Consider the following 20,628-nt stretch of genomic DNA (forward strand, 5'->3'; position numbering starts at 1 on the left):
CTGGGAGGTAGAGTGGATGGCTAAAGTTGCAATGACATATGTAAAGACATCGGCAGAAAATAATTGAATCATTCCTGTCACATTGGAGGATATGACAAGTTCTGGTGTCTGTTCTGCTGCCCTATGGGATGATTACTCCACAATAATGAAAATAGTAGTATGATATGCTTCCTGCCTCATCAACCCTCAACCCCAGAGACACCTGTCCTCCTTCCCCCCAGACTAGGAGTGTTTCTGGACTGGCCAATTGGCACACTGTCCTTCTACAGGGTCTACTCTCACACAATGACCCATTCCACACCAGATTATATACAAAACATTCGGATCACCTGCTCTTTCCATGACATAGACCAGGTGTACTCAACTCAACTAGTCGGAGCCTGCTATTTCTGTTCTACCTGGTAATTAATTTCACACATCTGGTGTCACTGGTCTAAATCAGTCCCTGATCAGAGGGGAACAATGAAATAAATGTAGTGGAACTGGCTTAGAGGTTCAGAGTTGAGTTTGAGGGACATAGACTGACCAGGTGAAAGCTATGAACCAGCACTGCCAACTCCCATGCATTGGCTGTGTGTCACGACTTCTGCCGAAGTCGTTGCCTCTCCTTGTTCGGGCAGTGCTCGGCGTTCGACGTCACCGGTCTTCTAGCCATCATTGATCCTTTTTTCATTTTCCACACACCTGTTTTCAATCTCATTCATTACCTGTTGTGTATATAACCCTCTGTTTCCCCTCATGTCTTTGTCAGAGATTGTTTTATTGTCAGTGTAGTGTGTTTGTTGTATAGGTGCGTGTCGGGTCCTTGTACCCATGTTTGTTTGTTATGTACTTTTAGTGTTATGGAGCATCCTCCGTGGACTTTATTAAAAGACTCCATTTTACACTCCATTTGACTCTCCTGCGCCTGACTTCCCTGCCACCTATTACACCTATGCATGACACTGTGAAACCCATGCATTTGACCCTCTTCTCGCGCTCTCATGGCACACCTCTTATATCACACGCAATGAAAACTACCGCTTTCATTATTTTACTTTGTCTCTTGTATAGTCAGCTCATTTACTTTTCAACTGTCCCAAATCTGTTTTAAATCTGCGCCTGCAACTGCTGATCAGGAGCAGAACCTCTGTCCTGTCTTGTTACGTCACTTTGAAGCATATGATTGGTCTAGTTATTGAAGGATCAAGGGGATTGGAGGCATGGAGAGAGAGAGAACGTTCTCCGCTGAGTTTATAAAACTGTAAATAGAGCAGCACCGTAACGCTGTTTTATGTCAAATGTTGTCAACAAAATTAGGCTGGTGTTACTCCTGTCCATTAATATATTGTACAATGCAGCCTTTTGTATTGAATTCTATTTAATCCACACTTGCATTAGTCCCCTTGTTTTGGTGATTGGCATTTGTTTTAGCAGGGAAGTTTGGTCGGGTGACCTGTTTGTAACTATGAAAATATATATATTTTTCAACAGTTTGTGAACCCTAAAGTGTATGTTTGATTCTAGAGTGGGGAAATAAATAGACAAATCATTGGTTAGGGTGTAGGGGCAGATTAATTAGGAATCTTCTCTTCAGGAGATTGTATTATCTATTTATTTTGTCTGATTAATGGAACAATTCTCATTCTTAACAATGGGCTAAAATAAATGAGCAATTACTGTGTTTGTCAGCAACAACACTGCTGTTATTCCCCAAACGTATTTTATTATTCCACTTCCCAATGTTGACGGTGTAATAACATATTTGAAATCTGATATTCCTGCTTGTGTCTTTGTAGCCATTCATGGACAGTTTTGAATACGCATTGGTGGAAAAAGTACCCACATGTGATACTTGGGTAAAATTAAAGATACCTTAACAGAAAATGACTCAAGTAAAAGTGAAAGTCAGAGTAAAATACTACTTCAGTACAAGTAGAAAAGTTTTTGGTTTTAAATATACTTTAGTATCAAAAGTAAAAGTAAAAATGTAAATGTCAAATTCCTTATATTAAGCAAACCATTTTCTGGTTTCCCTAATTTACGGATTGCCAGGGGCCCACTCCAACACTCAGACATAATTTATAAATGAAGAATGTTTATAAAGGTAGTCAGGATGATCAGGGATAAGTGAATGAATTGGACCATTTTCCTGTCCTGAGTAATTTTGTCTGCCAGGGAAAATGTATGCGGTAAAAAGTACATTATTTTCATTAGGAATGTCGACGTAGAAGTAGTAAAAAATATAAAGTGTAAAGTATAGATACCCAAACAAATCTACTTATGTAGTACTTTAAAGTATTTTTACTAAAGTACATTACACCACCGTGAATAAGTCCTACAAATAAGCATTGGATATGAAATGCTCCTGGAATCAAATATAATTTTTGACATTTTAGTATTGTGCACACGCTAGGCAGAGATGGTAGAGGGACTCACAACTCATAAAGGCATCACATTTTGTCTATGTAGAGTAAGATGATGGCAAGGATCTTTAACTAGTAGGCATAAACTACCTGAATATTGATATTCATTAGATTTTTCTTGAAGGTTGGGTGATTTTGAGAAATACATTTTCATAAAAAGAAATATAGATCAAGGGAGGCTAATACTCCTGGAGAGCAAGCAGGATTTTCTTCCAGCCCTATTTTAAAGAGAGTTCATCCAAATAAAAAAATGTTTGTTTCCTTCACTTGAAAGCAGTTTATGGACAAGGAGACTATAATCTATGATCCTGTGCCCATGATCCCGAGCCTCGCATACAACTTTCCACCTGAGAACAGGGATCAATCCCTGCTTCCAACCTTCCCACTGTTTCTAGCATTTACCCATCTCCCTATCTATTCATTATTGTCTGAATGAAGTCTCGAAACACACAAAAAAAAGTTTAAACAAATATATTAGCATACTTTCAATTCCATCCCCCAAAATCTCAAAGTAACAAAGCCGTCAAATTTTGAGTGTTCATTTACTGTTCAAAAGAATCCTGACTACACCTGACCATTTTGTGTGTGTTTTTTCCCCACCATGGCCATAGGCCTAAACCATGTCAAAATACGTAGAATTGCAGGAAATGTATTTTAAAACAAGACAATTTTCCTGGGGGCAATGGGGGTTGTGCCAGGGGGCAGCCCCGTATGATCCCTCATTGATGTCATTTGTTGAATCCACTTCAATCAGTGGAGCTGAAGGGGAGGAGACAAGTTAAAGAATGATTTTTTTGTTGAGACAATTAAGACATGGACTGTGTATGTGTGCCATTCAGAGGGTAAATGGGCCAGACAAAAGATTTAAGTGCCTTTGAACAGGGTATGGTAGTTGGTGCCAGGCACACTGGTTTGAGTGTGTCAAGAACTGCAATGGTGCTGGGGTTTTCACTCTCAACAGTTTCCCACCCAAAGGACATCAAGCCAACTTGTCACAACTGTGGGAAACATTGGTTTCAAATCGAATCAAGTTGTATTAGTCACATGTGCCGAATACAACAGGTTAAATTCTTCCTTATAAGCCTTTAAAACAATGCAGTTTTAAGAGAAATAAGAGTGTAAGGGATTTCCTCCTCTTCTTCCGAAGAGGATCAGAGGACCAATATGCGGCATGGTAAGTGTCCATGGTCCTTTTTAATACGTAAAGGTACACATGAACAACTGACTACAAAAACAAGAAATGTGAAAAACCCCAAACAGTCCTATCTGTTGCTGTTGCTGTTGCTGGTGCAGACACAGAGACAGGAACAATCACCCACAAACACACAGTGAAACCCAGGCTACTTAAGTATGATTCTCAATCAGAGACAACTAATGACACCTGCGTCTTGGTTGAGAACCATACTAGGCCGAAACATAGAAATAACCAAATCATAGAAAAACAAACATAGACTGCCCACCCCAACTCACGCCATGACCATACTAAATAAAGACAAAACAAAGGAAATAAAAAGGTCAGAACGTGACAATAAGAAAAATAGTTATGAAACAAACTAAAATAAAAAAATAAAAGAGCAACAATAAAATAACAATAACGAGTCTACAGTTGAAGTCGGAAGTTTACATACACCTTAGCCAAATGCATTTAAACTCAGTTTTTCACAATTCCTGACATTTAATTACAGTACAAATTCCACGTCTTAGGTCAGTTAGGATCACCACTTTATTTTAAGAATGTAAAATGTCAGAATAATAGTAGAGATAATTATTTATTTCAGCTTTTATTTCTTTCATCACATTCCCAGTGGGTCAGAAGTTTACATACACTCAATTAGTATTTGGTAGCATTGCTTGGGTCACACGTTTTGGGTAGCCTCCCACATTAAGTTGGGTGAATTTTGGCCCATTCCTCCTGACAAAGCTGTTGTAATTGAGTTTGTAGGCCTCCTTGCTCGCACACACTTTTTCAGGTCTACACACAACTTTTCTATGGGATTGAGGTCAGGGCTTTGTAATGGCCACTCCAATACCTTGATTTTGATGTCCTTAAGCCATTTTGCCACAACTTTGGAAGTATGCTTGGGGTCATTGTTTATTTGGAAGACTCATTTGCGACCAAGCTTTAACATGTCTGGAGATGTTGCTTCAATATATCAACGTAATTTTATTTTGTGAAGTGCACCAGTTCCTCCTGCAGCAAAGCACCCCCACAACATGGGTTCTTCGGCTTGCAAGCCTCCCCCTTTTTCCTCTAAACATAACGATGGTCATCATGGCCAAACAGTTCTATTATTGTTTCATCAGACCAGAGGACATTGCTCCAAAAAGTACAATCTTTGTCCTATGTGCAGTTGCAAACCATAGTCTGGCTTTTTTATGGCGGTTTTGGAGTAGTGGCTTCTACCTTGCTGAGCGGCCTTTCAGGTTCTGTCGATATAGGACTCGCTTTACTGTGGATATTGACACTTTTGTACCTGTTTCCTCCAGCATCTTCACAAGGTCCTTTGCTGTTGTTCTGGGATTGTTATGCAATTTTCGTATCAAAGCACATTCATCTCCTTCCTGAGCAATATGACAGTTGCATGGTCCCACGTTGTTTATACTTGCGTACTATTATTTGTACAGTTGAATGTGGTACCTATAGGCATTTGGAAATTGCTCCCAAGGATGAACCAGGCTTTTTGATTTTTGATTTTCCCATGATTTCAACCAAATAGGCATTGAATTGGAAGGTAGGCCTTGAAATACTTCCACAGGTACACCTCCAATTGACTCAAATTAGGTCAATTAGCCTATCAGAAGCTTCTAAAGCCACAACATAATTTTCTGGAATTTTCCAAGATGTTTAAAGACACAGTCAACTTAGTGTATGTAAACTTCTGACTCACTGCAATTGTGATACAGTGAACTATAAGTTAAATAATCTGTCTGTAAACTATTGTTGGAAAAATTACTTGTGTCATGAACAAAGCAGATGTCCTAACCAACTTGCCAAAACTATAGTTTGTTAACAAGAAATTGGTGGAGTGGTTGAAAAACATGTTTTTCAACCACTCCAGCACTCCACCAGTGGGGAGAACAAGTATTTGATACACTGCCGATTTTACAGATTTTCCCACTTACAAAGCATGTAGAGGTCTGTAATTTTTTTAATCATAGGTACACTTCAACTGTGAGAGACGGAATCTAAAACAAAATCCAGAAAATCACATTGCATGATTTTTAAGTAATCAATTAGCATTTTATTGCATGACATAAGTATTTGATCACCTACCAACCAGAAAGAATTCCGGCTCTCACAGACCTGTTAGTTTTTCTTTAAGAAGCGCTCCTGTTCTCCACTCATTACCTGTATTAACTGCACCTGTTTGAACCTGTTACCTGTATAAAATACACCTGTCCACACACTCAATCAAACAGACTCCAACCTCTCCACAATGGCCAAGATGAGAGAGCTGTGTAAGGACATCAGGGATACAATTGTAGACCTGCACAAGGCTGGGATGGGCTACAGGACAATAGGCAAGCAGCTTGGTGAGAAGGCAACAACAGTTGGCACAATTATTAGAAAATGGAAGAAGTTCAAGATGACGGTCAATCACCCTCGGTCTGGGGCTCCATACAAGATCTCACCTCGTGGGGCATCAATGATCATGAGGAAGGTGAGGGATCAGCCCAAGAACTACAAAACAGGACCTGGTCAATGACCTGAAGAGAGCTGGGACCACAGTCTCAAAGAATTGATTAAAATCCTGCAGCGAGCTGGGAGAGAGCTGGGACCACAGTCTCAAAGAATTGATTAAAATCCTGCAGCGCACGTGTTAAGGGAATTTTTATCAATGATGACCAATTATGTATACATTTCAATCAGGACTGACTAGTCCAAATGCTATTATGTACTGTACATGTATGAATTTTCTCTCTTGCTGCCATTCCCAATTGTATATAATGTAGTCAGGAGTTTAGAACAATGCCTTGGTACAAATGAATGAACTATCTCCAGATGGCAGGGACGGACTATCTCCAGACTGTCTAGAATGCTTATCTACACTGACTGACCTTGCCTTTAGGCGAGGAGGGAAGGCTTGAGAACGATAGGGCCTCTCTACCAGTGTCAAGAAGAGAGAGAACATTTAGAAAACGCTGACGTCATTTTCAGTTTATAACCTGTGGTAAAATGTGTATGAAGGCAGTACTCTCTTGAATTAAACGCTGTTACCTGACTTTTAAGACCGGGGCTCTGTCCATTCTTATAAAATGAGGGTCATACAAACCCTTAATGCATTGACAGTGTGTTTCATTTTGATTGGGAATTAAAACAGAGGAATTTAGAATTCCTTCAACAGCACGCAAGGTCCCCCTGATCAAGCCAGCGCATGTCCAGGCCCATCTGAAGTTTGCCAATGACCATCTGGATGATCCAGAGGAGGAAAGGGAGAAGGTTGTGTGGTCTAATGAGACAAAAATATAACTTTTTGGCCTAAACTCCACTCGCCGTGTTTGGAGGAAGAAAAAGGATGAGTACAACCCCAAGAATACCATCCCAACCGTGAAGCATGGAGGTGGAAACATCATTAATTGGGGATGCTTTTCTGTAAAGGGGACAGGACGACTGCACCGTATTGAGGGGAGGATGGATGGGGCCATATATATCGAGATCTTGGCCAACAACCACCTTCAGAGCATTGAAGATGGGTCGTGGCTGGGTCTCCAGCATGACAACGACCTGGAACACACAGCCTGTGCAACTAAGGAGTGGCTCCGTAAGAAGCATCTCAAGAAAATCTTTGGAGGGAGCTGAAAGTCCGTATTGCCCAGCGACAGCCCCGAAACCTGAAGGATCTGGAGAAGGTCTGTATGCAGGAGTGGGCCAAAATCCCTGCTGCAGTGTGTGCAAACCTGGTCAAGAACTACAGGAAACGTATGATCTCTGTAATTGCAAACAAAGGTTTCTGTACCAAATATTAAGTTCTGCTTTTCTGATGTATCAAATGCTTATGTCATGCAATAAAAAGCTAATTAATTACTTAAAAATCATACTGTGATTTTCTGGATTTTTGTTTTAGATTCCCTCTCTCACAGTTGAAGTGTACCTATGATAAAAATACAGACCTCTACGTGCTTTGTAAATAGGAAAACCTGCAAAAATCGGCAGTGTATCAAATACTTGTTCTCCCCACTGTAAGTGTATGTAAACTTCCGACTTCAACTGTATATACAGGGGTTACCGGTACCGAGTAAATGTGCTAGGGTATAGGTTAGTCAAGGTAATTGAGGTAGCATGTACATGTAGGTAGGGGTAAAGTGACTATGCATAGACGATAAATAGTGAGTAGCAGCTTCCTAAAAAAAGGGGGGTGTCAATGCAGTGAAATGCTTACTTACGAGCCCCCAACCAACAGTACAGTTTAACAAATACGGATAGGAATAAGAGATAAAAGTAACAATTAATTAAAGAGCAGCAGTAAAAAAGAACAATATATATGGGGGGTGCCGATACAGAGTCAATTTGCGGGGGCACCCGTTAGTTGAGGAAGTATGCAAATGTAGGTAGAGTTAATTAATGTGACTATGCATAGATGACAACAGAGAGTGGCAGTGGTATGGATGGAGAGGGGGGGGCAATGCAAATTGTCTGATGTTCAGGAGTCTTAAGGTTTTGTGGTAGAAGCTGTTTAGAAGCCTCTTGGATCTAGACTTGGCGCTCCGGTACCACTTGCCGTGTGGTAGCAGAGAGAACAATCTATGACTAGGGTAGCTGGAGTCTTTGACAATGATTAGGACCTTCCTCTGACACCGCCTGGTATAGAGGTCCTGGATGGCAGGAAGCCTGGCCCCAGTGATGTACTGGGCCGTTCGCACTACCCTCAGTAGTGCCTTGCGGTCGGAGGCCGAGCAATTGCTATCCCAGGCAGTGATGCAACCAGTCAGGCTCTTGATGGTGAAGCTGTAGAACCTTTTGAGGATCTGAGGACCCATGCCAAATCTTTTCAGTCTCCTGAGGGGGATTAGGTTTTGTCGTGCCCACTTCACGACTGTCATGAAGTGCATGGACCATGTTAGTTTGTTGGTGATGTAGACACCAAGGAACTTGAAGCTCTCGACCTGTTCCACTGCAGCCCTGTTGATGAGAATGGGGGCGGGCTCGGTTCTCTTTTACCTGTAGTCCACAACCATCTCCTTTGTCTTGATCACATTGAGGGAGAGATTGTTTTCCTGGCACCACACGGCCAGGTCTCTGTTCCTCCTCCCTATAGGCTGTCTCGTTGTTGTCGGTGATAAGGGCTACCACTGTTGTGTCATTGACAAATTTAATGATGTGTTGGAGTCATGCCTGGCCGTGCAGTCATGAGTGAACATGAAGTACAGGAGGGGACTGAGCACGCACCCCTGAGGGGCCCCTGTGTTGAGGATCAGCGTGGCAGATGTGTTTTTAACTACCCTTACCACCTGGGGGCAGCCTGTTAGAAAGTCCAGGATGCAGTTGCAGAGGGAGGTGTTTAGTCCCAGGGTCCTTAGCTTATTGGTGAGGTTTGAGGGCACTATGGTGTTGAACACTGAGCTGTAGTCAATGAATAGCTTTCTCACATCGGTGTTCCTTTTGTCCAGGTGGGAAAGGGCAGTGTGGAGTGCAATAGAGACTGCATCAGCTGTGGATCTGTTTGGGCGGTATGCAAATTGGAGTGGGTCTAGGGTTTCTGGGAAAATGGTGTTGCTGTGAGCCATGACCAACCTTTCAAAGCAATTCAAGGCTACAGACATGAGTGCTATGGGTCGGTAGTCATTTAGGCAGGTTACCTTAGTGTTCTTGGGCACAGGCACTATGGTGGTCTGTTTGAAACATGTTGATATTACAGACTCGGACAGGGAGAGGTTGAAAATATCAGTGAAGACACACTGGTCAACGCATGTGCACGTCCTGGTAATCCGTCTGGCCCTGCAGCCTTATGAATGTTGACCTGTCTAAAGGTCTTACTCACATCGGCTGTGGAGAGCATGATCACACAGTCTTCTGGTACAGCTGGTGCTCACATGTATGTGTCAGTGTTATTTGTGTTGAAGCAAGCATAGAAGTAGTTTAGCTCATCTGGTAGGCTCGTGTCACAGGGCAGTTCTTGGCTGTGCGTCCCTTTGTAGTCTGTAATGGTTTGCAAGCCCTGCCACGTCCAACTAGCGTCAGAGCCAGTGTAGTATGCTTCAACGCTTTGCCTGTTTGAAGGTTCGTCGGAGGGCATAGCAAGATTTCTTATAAGCTTCCGCGTTATAGTCCCACTCCTTGAAAGCGGTAGCTCTGGCCTTTAGCTCAGTGTGGATGCTGCCTGTAATCCTTGGCTTCTGTTTGGGGTATGTACGTATGGTCACTGTGGGGACGACATCATCAATGTACTTATTGATGAAGCCATTGACAGATGTGATGTACTCCTCAATGTCATTGGAGGAATCGCAGAACATATTCCAGTCTGTGCTAGCAAAACACTCCTGTACCTTAGCATCTGCTTCATCTGCCAACTTTTCTATTGATATAGTCACTGGTGCTTCCTGCTTTAATTTTCGATTGTAAGCAGGAATTAGGAGAAGAGCATTATGGTCAGATTTGCAAATAGAGGGTGAGGGAGAACTTTGTCTGTGTCTCTGTGTGTGGAGTATAGGTGGTCCAGAGTTCTTTCCCCTCTGGTTGCATATTTTACATGCTGATAGAAATTTGGCAAAACTGATTTAAGTTTCCCTGCATTAAAGTACCTGGCTACTAGGCCGCCTCTGGGTTAGCGTTTTCTTGTTTGCTTATGGCGGAATACAGCTCATTCAATGCTGTCTTAGTGCCGGTCTCTGACTGGTGGTATTTAAACAGCTTCAAAGAATACAGATGAAAACTCTCTCGGTAGATAGTGTGGTCTACAGCTTATCACGAGAAACTCTACCTCAGGCGAGAAATAGCTAGAGAAATCCAGCTGTTGTTTACAAAAATACATAGACAGCCAGCCCTTGTCTTACCAGACGCCGTTGTTCTATCCTGCCGGTACGTCGTATAACCAGCCAGCTGTATGTTGATGTTGTCCTCGTTCAGTCACAACTCCATGAAGCATAAGATGTCACAGTTTTTAATGTCCCCTTGGTAGTTTAATCCTAAGCGTAATTCGTTGATTTTATTGTCCAAAGATTGCACATTTGATGGCAGAATTGAGGGAAGTAGGGATTTGACTTCTCAGCAGGCAGCCTGCTCTCCGGCCTCTCTTTCTCCCTCTCCTCGTTTATATCACATTGAGGGAGTGGTTGTTGTCCTGGCTCCACACTGCCAGGTCTCTGACCAACCTATAGGCTGTCTCATCGTTGTCGGTGACTATAATATTGTGACCATAACCATGAACATAACCATGAACACTAAGGTTCAAAAGAAACTCCCAAGGATTGTGGACAAGATACATTTTTAAACATTTAATCACAAAAAAATATCAAAATGATTTGGCTGCTGTACCCTGTGAGCTGATCGATCTAGGATCATTTAAGTCACACTCCAGAATGTTATATTATTTTACTCACTTGGGTAATGGACCATCATGCCCCAGTAAGAAAGACTACAGTTGGGACTCGTCAATCTCCATGGATTGATGATGAACTGGGTGAGGCATTTTCTCAAAGAAATATGGCAAAAATCGTTGCAGCCAAATATAAATTAGAAATTAATTAACATAATTGTAGAATACTATGTAATTATGCAGTTAAAATAAATAACTATTTTACAAAAATGCTTTTATTGATTGTAAAAATAATTTAAAAAAAGGTATGGAATACAGTTAAGGGCTTACTTGGTACATGTATTTCATCATGCCCATCTAGTGTTGAAGTTGACGGTAGAACAATACCATACTGTGTATCATTTTGCAAAGAACCAATATACTGAGCAATAATGTAAACAGCCATTCTTCCAAACAAGCTATTGTTCAATGGATTGATGATCATATTATGAGCAAAAAAAACAGCTCTTTTAGTCTACAATTGGTGTCAGGAGAGGTGTTAAACCTATTGAAGTCATTACCCAATGGTAAATGTACAGATTATGATCTTATGGATAATTTTTGCTTCATTATGCTGCTCCCCAGAATGCAGCTCCACTGAAATACATATTTAATTGGTCACTGGAAAAGGGGAAATTTCCAAATGTATGAAAGCATGCTAAACCGTGTCCAATCCCGAAAGACAGCAATGAACCCATTACTCCTGCCAATAGTCGAAAAATTTGTCTACTCCCTTCACTCAGTAAGACATTGGAGGGTATTGTGAGTAGACACATATGGGAGTATATGGAAAAGAATGATCTGATCACAGCCAATCACCATGCTTATCACAAAAAGCCATTCCACTACCACTGCAATGGTTGACATGACTGACCAGTGGCTCAATGCTATGGATAATAGCAGGTTTGTGGGTGTACTATTTTTTAGATTTTAGTGCAGCATTTGATTTAGATGATCATGAAAATTATTGCATTATGGTTATCTAACTGACAGGAAACAGTCCACCTATATCAATGAGTTGTTTTCTTCCCCTCATGCTCTAAACTGTGGAATACAGGGCAGCTACCTTGGGCCACTTCTTTGCTTAATATATACCAACAACCTTCCTTATGCCTTATCTGAAACTCAAGCTACTATATTTGCAGATAATACTACAATTTATACAGCAAGACAATTGGTTCAACAGGTACAGCAGGCTCTACAAGTAGATATGGGACATTTCAGGGAGTGGGTTTGCCAGAAAACTTGTTTTGAACAACATGAAAACCAAGGTTATGTTGGTCTGTTCAACCAGGAAAAGGCCACCACAGTATGGGATGCAATTAAGTATGGGGGAGTACACATTCTGGAAGTGGCAGAAACCAAAACCACTTGGGGTGCAGCTAGACACCTGCTTATCATAACTAATAACTACTCTATGTAAATTAATAATGAAAACTGCATGTATGATCAGAAGGATAGCTAAATATTTGCTTGGAAAGATTCTTAAGCAAACAACCCAAGTATTAATTGGGAGTCAGTTCTGTGGTCTGGGGAAATGCGTCAGCAAGTGAGGCTACAGATTTCATAGAACAAAGCAGCAACGATTGTTTTAAGGTGGAGACAAGATTTTTCTGTTGTAGTCATGCACAATGCTCTTGGTTGGTCATCAATCAACAAGATAATTGAAAAAAAACATGCTTATTATATTTCACAATGTACACTATTTAAAACGGCCAAACTCTTTTCACAACAGTATTCAGTTGGTTAGAGACAGATATTCAGTCAATACTAAGGAATAGATTGTCCACCATCTATTTGTTATCCAGATGGAAAAGAGAAATAGGCTAAATAAAATTTAGATTCAGAGCAGTAAAAACATTTGAATAATTTAAATGATCAAAGCAGAAACCTTTCAGTTTATAAATTCCAACAATACTTTTTAAATAAAATATTTTGGGAAGGTTGTGCAAGGACTATGGTATATGAAGGAATCAATCTATAATTTCAGACTGTTAGAGTATTTATCTGGTCAATATGTCAGTGTATTATGTCTGTTTTTAACAGTGTGTTATATACACTACCGGTCAAACGTTTTAGAACACCTACTCATTTAAGGGTTCTTCTTTATTTATTTTCTGCATCGTGGAATAATAGTGAAGACATCAAAACTATGAAATAACACATTTTGCATTGATGACAGCTTTGCACACTCTTGGCATTCTCTCAACCAGCTTCATGAAGTAGTCACCTGGAATGCATTTCAATTAACACGTGTACCTTCTTAAAAGTACATTTGTCGAATTTCTATCCTCCTTAATGTGTTTGAGCCAATCAGTTGTGTTGTGACAAGGTAGGGGTGGTATACAGACGATAGCCCTATTTGGTAAAAGACCAAGTCCAAATCATGGCAAGAACAGCTCAAATAAGCAAAGATAAATGGCAGTCCATAATAACTTTTAGATATGAAGGTCAGTCACTTCAAGAACTTTGAAAGTTTCTTCAAGTGCAGTCGCAAAAACCATCCAGCGCTATGATGAAACTGGCTCTCATGAGGACCGCCACAGGAAAGGAAGACCCAAGGTTACCTCTGCTGCAGAGGATACGTTAATTAGAGTTACCAGCCTCAGAAATTGCCGCCCAAATAAAAGCTTCACAAAGTTCAAGTAACAGACACATCTCAACATGAACTGTTCAGAGGAGACTGTTTGAATCAGGCCTCTATGGTCAAATTGCTGCAAAAAAAACACACGACTGAAGGACACCAATAATAAGAAGAGAAATACTTGGGCCAAGAAACACGAGCAATGGACATTAGACTGGTGGAAATCTGTCCCCTTTTGTTCTCATTTGGATTAATCTTACAAGAGTTCTTAAACATTAAAATACAATTTAAAATACGATCACCTTTTCGCATAATGTACCGGTAAAAATTTTAAGAACACCTACTCATTCAAGGGCTTTATTCTATTTTTACAATTTTCTACATTGTAAAATAATAGTGAAGACATCAAAACTTTGAAATAACATATTTGCAATCATGTAGTAACCAAAAAAGTGGCTGAGATAATGAGTGGGCTAGACATGCCGAGAGATGAGTTGGGATTGGTCTGCCACATAGCACGCTTCTGTCAATTTGAGCTGGTCAGTATGTCCAGGTAATCCTAGACATACTGGCAGGTGTCAGTAAGTGTTGGGCAGTAAACGTAATTAAATTGTTGCCAGCAGCACAGTTGCAGTCACCAACGCTCTGGATAACATGAAAACAGCCTAAACAGCTCTTATAGGGCGAGTAAAATGGTCAGATTAGGGTGTTCTCTCATTTTGTGTCTGGAAGTAGCTAGCCAATGTTAGCCAGTTAGGTCGGGTGCTTGACTGCCGTTGTGAGGTCAGAATGATTGGATCAACCCTACAAATCGGCCCGAGCGTCCGATGTGCTCTCCGAACGTGAAACACATTGAATTTACTAACGGACAATCTGACAACAGTTGCATTCACCAACGCTCTGGATAACATAACAGCCTAACCAGCTTTGTTAGGGTGAATAATGTTCAGTGAGCTGTCCTCTCTCACTTAGATGTCTGGAAGAAGCTAGCAAGTTTGGGTGCGTGACTGCTGTAGTTACTTACATTCGGATCAACCCTTAAAGAGATGGGTGGGGCGAAAGCTTAAGCTTAGCTTTCTTATGGCTGCAGGGGCAGTATTGAGTTGCCTGGATAAAAGGTGCCCAGACTAAACGGCCAGCTCCTCAGTCTCAGTTGCTAATATATGCATAGTATTATTAGTATTGGGTAGAAAACACTCTAAAGTTTCCAAAACTGTGAAAATATTGTCTGTGAGTATAACAGTACTGACATTGCAGGTGAAACCATGAGGAAAATCAAACCAGGAAGTGGCTTCTATTCTGAAAAGCATATTTTCAAAATCTGATACGACAGGTGGATTAACAAAAGGCTAAATTGTGTTTTGTTATATTGCACTTGTGATTTCATGAATATAAATATTTTTAGTAATATATTTGAATGTGGCGCTATGCAATTCAGCGGTTGTTGATGACAAATATCCTGTTAACGGGATGGCAGCCATAAGAAGTTAAGAGGTTGTGGACAATGCTGAATGGGTGTAGACAATGAAGGGCTCTCCAGTAGTAGTACCAAAATATTCAAAGGCCATTTTCTCAAAAGTTAGTTATGAAGTTTATCAACTTTCGAAGCAAAATTACTTTCCCGTTGTTCCTCAACTGTAGTGTATGATATACCATTTTTTTTAGCTCTACTTTAATCCAATGAAAATGTCAAATTTTGCTACATAAGGCCGTTTTGAGCCGGTCAGTCACATTTATGGTGCTAGGCTATTTTCCGTTCTGTTCATATCACTCATGCTCATTGTATTTGTATCATGTATACATTTCAACATTACTGTAATGTCTATTTGACCACATTTCCCTGAGTTTCATGTGTTCATTAGGCTTTTGAGTCTATTGCCATGTGACTAGGCCTTATACCTGCTGTAGTGTATAGCCCTTGCTGTTATATACTAACCTGTGCTAGCAGTGCTATAGCCTAAGTTCTTTCTCCTCTTCCCTTTCAGAACCACATCGTTAATGTCAGTTCTCACTGCACACGATTCTGAGTTATCTGAACCATGAGCGTTCAATCATTCAAATGTATTTATAAAGCCTTTTCTACATCAGCCGATGTCACAAAGTGCCACATAGAATGTGTGTGGTCAGATGTGTGTGTGTGTGTGTGTGTGTGTGTGTGTGTGTGTGTGTGTGTGTGTGTGTGAATGTGGACATCTTCTATTAAACTCCCCTTAACCTGGACAGCCACCTCATCCTTTTTCTGACATTCTGTAGTGGTTGCAACCGGCCTTCAGCTAGCACCTAAAATGTCTTATTACATTCATGGTCCTTCGATTCTCTACAACCCTACCCTTATTTTTCACACTAACTGTAAGTCGCTTTGGATGAGAGCATCTGCTAAATGACTAAATAAAACGTAATAATGTAAGAATCCTGTGGGTGTGGGTTGTCTGGGGAAGTATGGTTGTGTGTGGTTGTGGGAGCCAATAATTAGTAGGCTATCTATATGTACATACAGTGCCTTGCGAAAGTATTCGGCAAACCTTGAACTTTAAGACCTTTTGCCACATTTCAGGTTTCAAACATAAAGATATAAAACTGTATTTTTTGTGAAGAATCAACAACAAGTGGGACACAATCATGAAGTGGAACGACATTTATTGGATATTTCAAACGTTTTTAACAAATCAAAAACTGAAAAATTGGGCGTGCAAAATTATTCAGCCCCCTTAAGTTAATACTTTGTAGCGCCACCTTTTGCTGCGATTACAGCTGTAAGTCGCTTGGGGTATGTCTCTATCAGTTTTGCACATCGAGAGACTGAAATTTTTTCCCATTCCTCCTTGCAAAACAGCTCGAGCTCAGTGAGGTTGGATGGAGAGCATTTGTGAACAGCAGTTTTCAGTTCTTTCCACCGATTCTCGATTGGATTCAGGTCTGGACTTTGACTTGGCCATTCTAACACCTGGATATGTTTATTTTTGGACCATTCCATTGTAGATTTTGCTTTATGTTTTGGATCATTGTCTTGTTGGAAGACAAATCTCCGTCCCAGTCTCAGGTCTTTTGCAGACTTCAGGTTTTCTTCCAGAATGGTCCTGTATTTGGCTCCATCCATCTTCCCATCAATTTTAACCATCTTCCCTGTCCCTGCTGAAGAAAAGCAGGCACAAACCATGATGCTGCTACCACCATGTTTGACAGTGGGGATGGTGTGTTCAGGGTGATGAGCTGTGTTGCTTTTACGCCAAACATAACGTTTTGCATTGTTGCCAAAAAGTTCCATTTTGGTTTCATCTGACCAGAGCACCTTCTTCCACTTGTTTGGTGTGTCTCCCAGGTGGCTTGTGGCAAACTTTAAACAACACTTTTTATGGATATCTTTCAGAAATGGCTTTCTTATGGCCACTCTCCCATAAAGGCCAGATTTGTGCAATATACGACTGATTGTTGTCCTATGGACAGAGTCTCCCACCTCAGCTGTAGATCTCTGCAGTTCATCCAGAGTGATCATGGGCCTCTTGGCTGCATCTCTGATCAGTCTTCTCCTTGTATGAGCTGAAAGTTTAGAGGGATGACCAGGTCTTGGTAGATTTGCAGTGGTCTGATACTCCTTCCATTTCAATATTATCACTTGCACAGTGCTCCTTGGGATGTTTAAAGCTTGGGATTTTTTTTGTATCCAAATCCGGCTTTAAACTTCTTCACAACAGTATCTCGGACCTGCCTGGTGTGTTCCTTGTTCTTCATGATACTCTCTGCGCTTTTAACGGACCTCTGAGGCTATCACAGTGCAGGTGCATTTATACGGAGACTTGATTACACACAGGTGGATTGTATTTATCATCATTAGTCATTTAGGTCAACATTGGATCATTCAGAGATCCTCACTGAACTTCTGGAGAGAGTTTGCTGCACCGAAAGTAAAGGGGCTGAATAATTTTGCATGCCCAATTTTTCCGTTTTTGATTTGTTAAAAAAGTTTGAAATATCCAATAAATGTCGTTCCACTTCATGATTGTGTCCCACTTGTTGTTGATTCTTCACAAAAAAATACAGTTTTATATCTTTATGTTTGAAGCCTGAAATGTGGCAAAAGGTCGCAAAGTTCAAGGGGGCCGAATACTTTCACAAGGCACTATATATATATATATATATATATATATATATATATATATATATATATAAAGCACAAGGGTGAAGCTGGACTTGAAATTTCTGTTAATAGTGAGATTTTCACCTTAGCCATCATAATAAAAAAAAGCAGTCATCATGTCCATTCTGGTCTTTCTGGTTTTGAAAAAAATACACCATTTTACGGATATTGTCAAGAAACATAAATGAACGGTTGTTATGAAAGTTAAGCAACTTTTTCCTCTCATAACTCCTCTCATTAATGACAGACTTGTATTCTTTTTGATTTCATGTCTATGAATTATATAATCATCATCTCCTCCTCAAGCCATCCTGGCAGAATCTGTGTCACAAAGAGTTGGCCAGCTGTGCTCCTCCAACCAATACAACAGGATAAGAGGATCGGGCAGATTTGGCCAAGGACACTATGGAGCCCGACGGTAAAGCAACTCCTGTGTAATATGTGTGTTTATGCATCTGTGCACACACATGCCTGTGGGTGGGTGAGAGAGAGAAGTAATTATTGGGTAATAATTATATCACCAGTGGCGCCCTGTCATACAGGGCAGGCCCCACTTGTTTTGAGACTCACCTGTTTAGCAAAAAAAAAAAAAAATTTTTTTTCGGGCTGCCTATTTTCCATTTTATTTTGGCATTAATACATGTCACATATCAGTTTGCAAACAATGTGAAAAAATATATATATAACAAAGCCACATACTCAAGAAAACAAAAACAAAAACATGTTTGTAAGGCTGCTCCAAAATGTAGGTGTTTCAGCCAAGCTCAGTGCTTTCTGTGGTGGTGAAGCAGCCAGCAGAATATATGAAGCATGGGGGTTGGTAATGTTCTCTAGCTGCGCCGTGATTGGCTCAGTGTTCTGTCACTCATGGGGACACAATGTCTCCGGGTTGAGTTCGAAAAATCAAGCCCCCTGGGTGCTGCCATATAGTTACATTAGAAGTACCCATCCAAGAAGGCTCAAGGTAATTGGCCACAGATAAAATTACATCAAATCACATTGTATCTACCATTGCTTTGATTGGACTGATTATGTCAACATCATACCTTCAAAATCTTAGCTAGCAAGCTAGCAGTCATCATCATGAATCAATTTGACAATCTATTGGCAAATTATTTTCAATCCTTATCATAATGAAGAGAAATTATGAAGAGAAATTATAGATAAAGCGTATCGGTGGCTATAAAATAAAACTCTAGCAAATTACTAACTGCAATGCACAACATGCAAAGTCTAAAATTACATTAAAATTAAGTGAATCTCTAATAATTTCCATTTTCTCATGTCTGTCCAGAGCTGGCTGTTGCAAACACATGGGGGTTGACGTAGCATGATCAGATGGCCCGGGGAATCAGTCTATATGCCAATCAATGTGAAATTCAACGGCAGATCTATGCCATACTCCGCCCCTAGAAAGAGGGACATTAACAATGGGGTTCCGGCCTAAAAGGATTTCCTTGGAAAACGAATTGCATATTATATCTAATCTACCATAGTGCACTTTGGACAATATTATTATTAGCACCCATTGAGGAAGCACACAAGAAGCACACAAGCTATTCGTGTTTCAAAAGACATTTAAGTGTCTAAATAACAGATATGTTTAGATTTTTACAACAAGTGAATTTCTTTAACAATAGTTCTATATTGGGGTCAAAATGATCCAGAATACAGCTAGGTACCTGCCAAAATGAAGGAAACAAACACCAACACAAAGTGTCAGTGCTGGGCCACCATGAGCCAAAACAGCTTCAATGCACCTTGGTATAGATTCAACAAGTGTCTGGAACTCTATTGGAGGTTGCAATACCATTCTTCCACAAGAAATTCCATGATTTGGTGTTTTGTTGACGGTGGTGGAAAATGCTGTCTCAGGCGCCGCTCCAGAATCACCCATAAGTGTACAGTTGGGTTGAGATCTGTTGACTGAGACGGCCATGGCATACATATATTATGGTTTACATCGTTTTCATGCTCATCAAACCATTGTCATGGTAGCCAAAATAAGGGCCTGCCCAGAATTTGTATACATGACCCTGAGCCTGATGGCATGTTAATTACTTAATTAACTCAGGATCCACACTTGTGCGGAAGCACCTGCTTTCAATATAATTTGTATCCTTCATTACCTCAGGTGTTTGGCAGTTAACTCTATGTTAGCATCTTGAGGGTTAATGGAAGCTATTGGTCAAAAGGAAACTGTATACAGAGTGGGTGCCCAGGGTCCAGAGCCGTTAAATGTAACATCAGTTAAATGTAACATTGGTTAATATCATGTTCTCCTTTTTTCCAGAAGTCTGTGCTTTAAGCTGTGGTATGTGAAGCCAGTAGAGTAGATTGGCATAGTGAGGCCAGCGGCTGGGGACAATGATGCCCATGTAACTTGTCTATCGCGGGATCACTTCTCATGTCCACCTTCAGATGTGCAACAGGTCGAACCCCAACAAGTATATCAGATAGATGATGGGGGTAGAAATTGTAAAAACTGGATGAAATACTGATGCAACTATGAAATGTATATTCATGTACGTATATTATGCTACTTTACCCAATAAAAAAGTGTACATACAGTTGAAGTCAGAAGTTTACATACACTTAGGTTGAAGTCATTAAAACTAGTTTTTCAACCACTCCACACATCTGTTGTTAACAAACTATAGTTTTGGCAAGTCGGTTAGGACATCTACTTTGTGCATGACACAAGTAATCTTTCCAACAATTGTTTACAGACAGATTATTTCACTGTATCACAATTCCAGTGGGTCAGAAGTTTACATACACTAAGTGGACAGTGCCTTTAAAACAGCTTGGAAAATTCCATAAAATGATGTCTTGGCTTTAGAAGCTTCTGATAGGCTAATTAACATAATTTGAGTCAATTAGAGGTGTACCTGTGGATGTATTTCAAGGTCTGCCTTCCAACTCAGTGCCTCTTTGCTTGACATCATGGGAAATTCAAAAGAAATCAGCCAAGACCTCAGAAAAATAATG

The 20,628-nt window shown here is 40.4% G+C and overlaps 1 pseudogene; it reads left to right on the forward strand.

The window, feature by feature from the left end:
- Positions 1-3,569: 3,569 nt before the first annotated feature.
- LOC135544999 (myeloid protein 1-like) lies at positions 3,570-20,097 on the forward strand (annotated as a pseudogene).
- The last annotated feature ends 531 nt before the right edge of the window (positions 20,098-20,628 follow it).

This window comes from Oncorhynchus masou, chromosome 9 (genome assembly GCF_036934945.1).
Source record: "Oncorhynchus masou masou isolate Uvic2021 chromosome 9, UVic_Omas_1.1, whole genome shotgun sequence".
Lineage (NCBI taxonomy): Eukaryota > Metazoa > Chordata > Actinopteri > Salmoniformes > Salmonidae > Oncorhynchus > Oncorhynchus masou.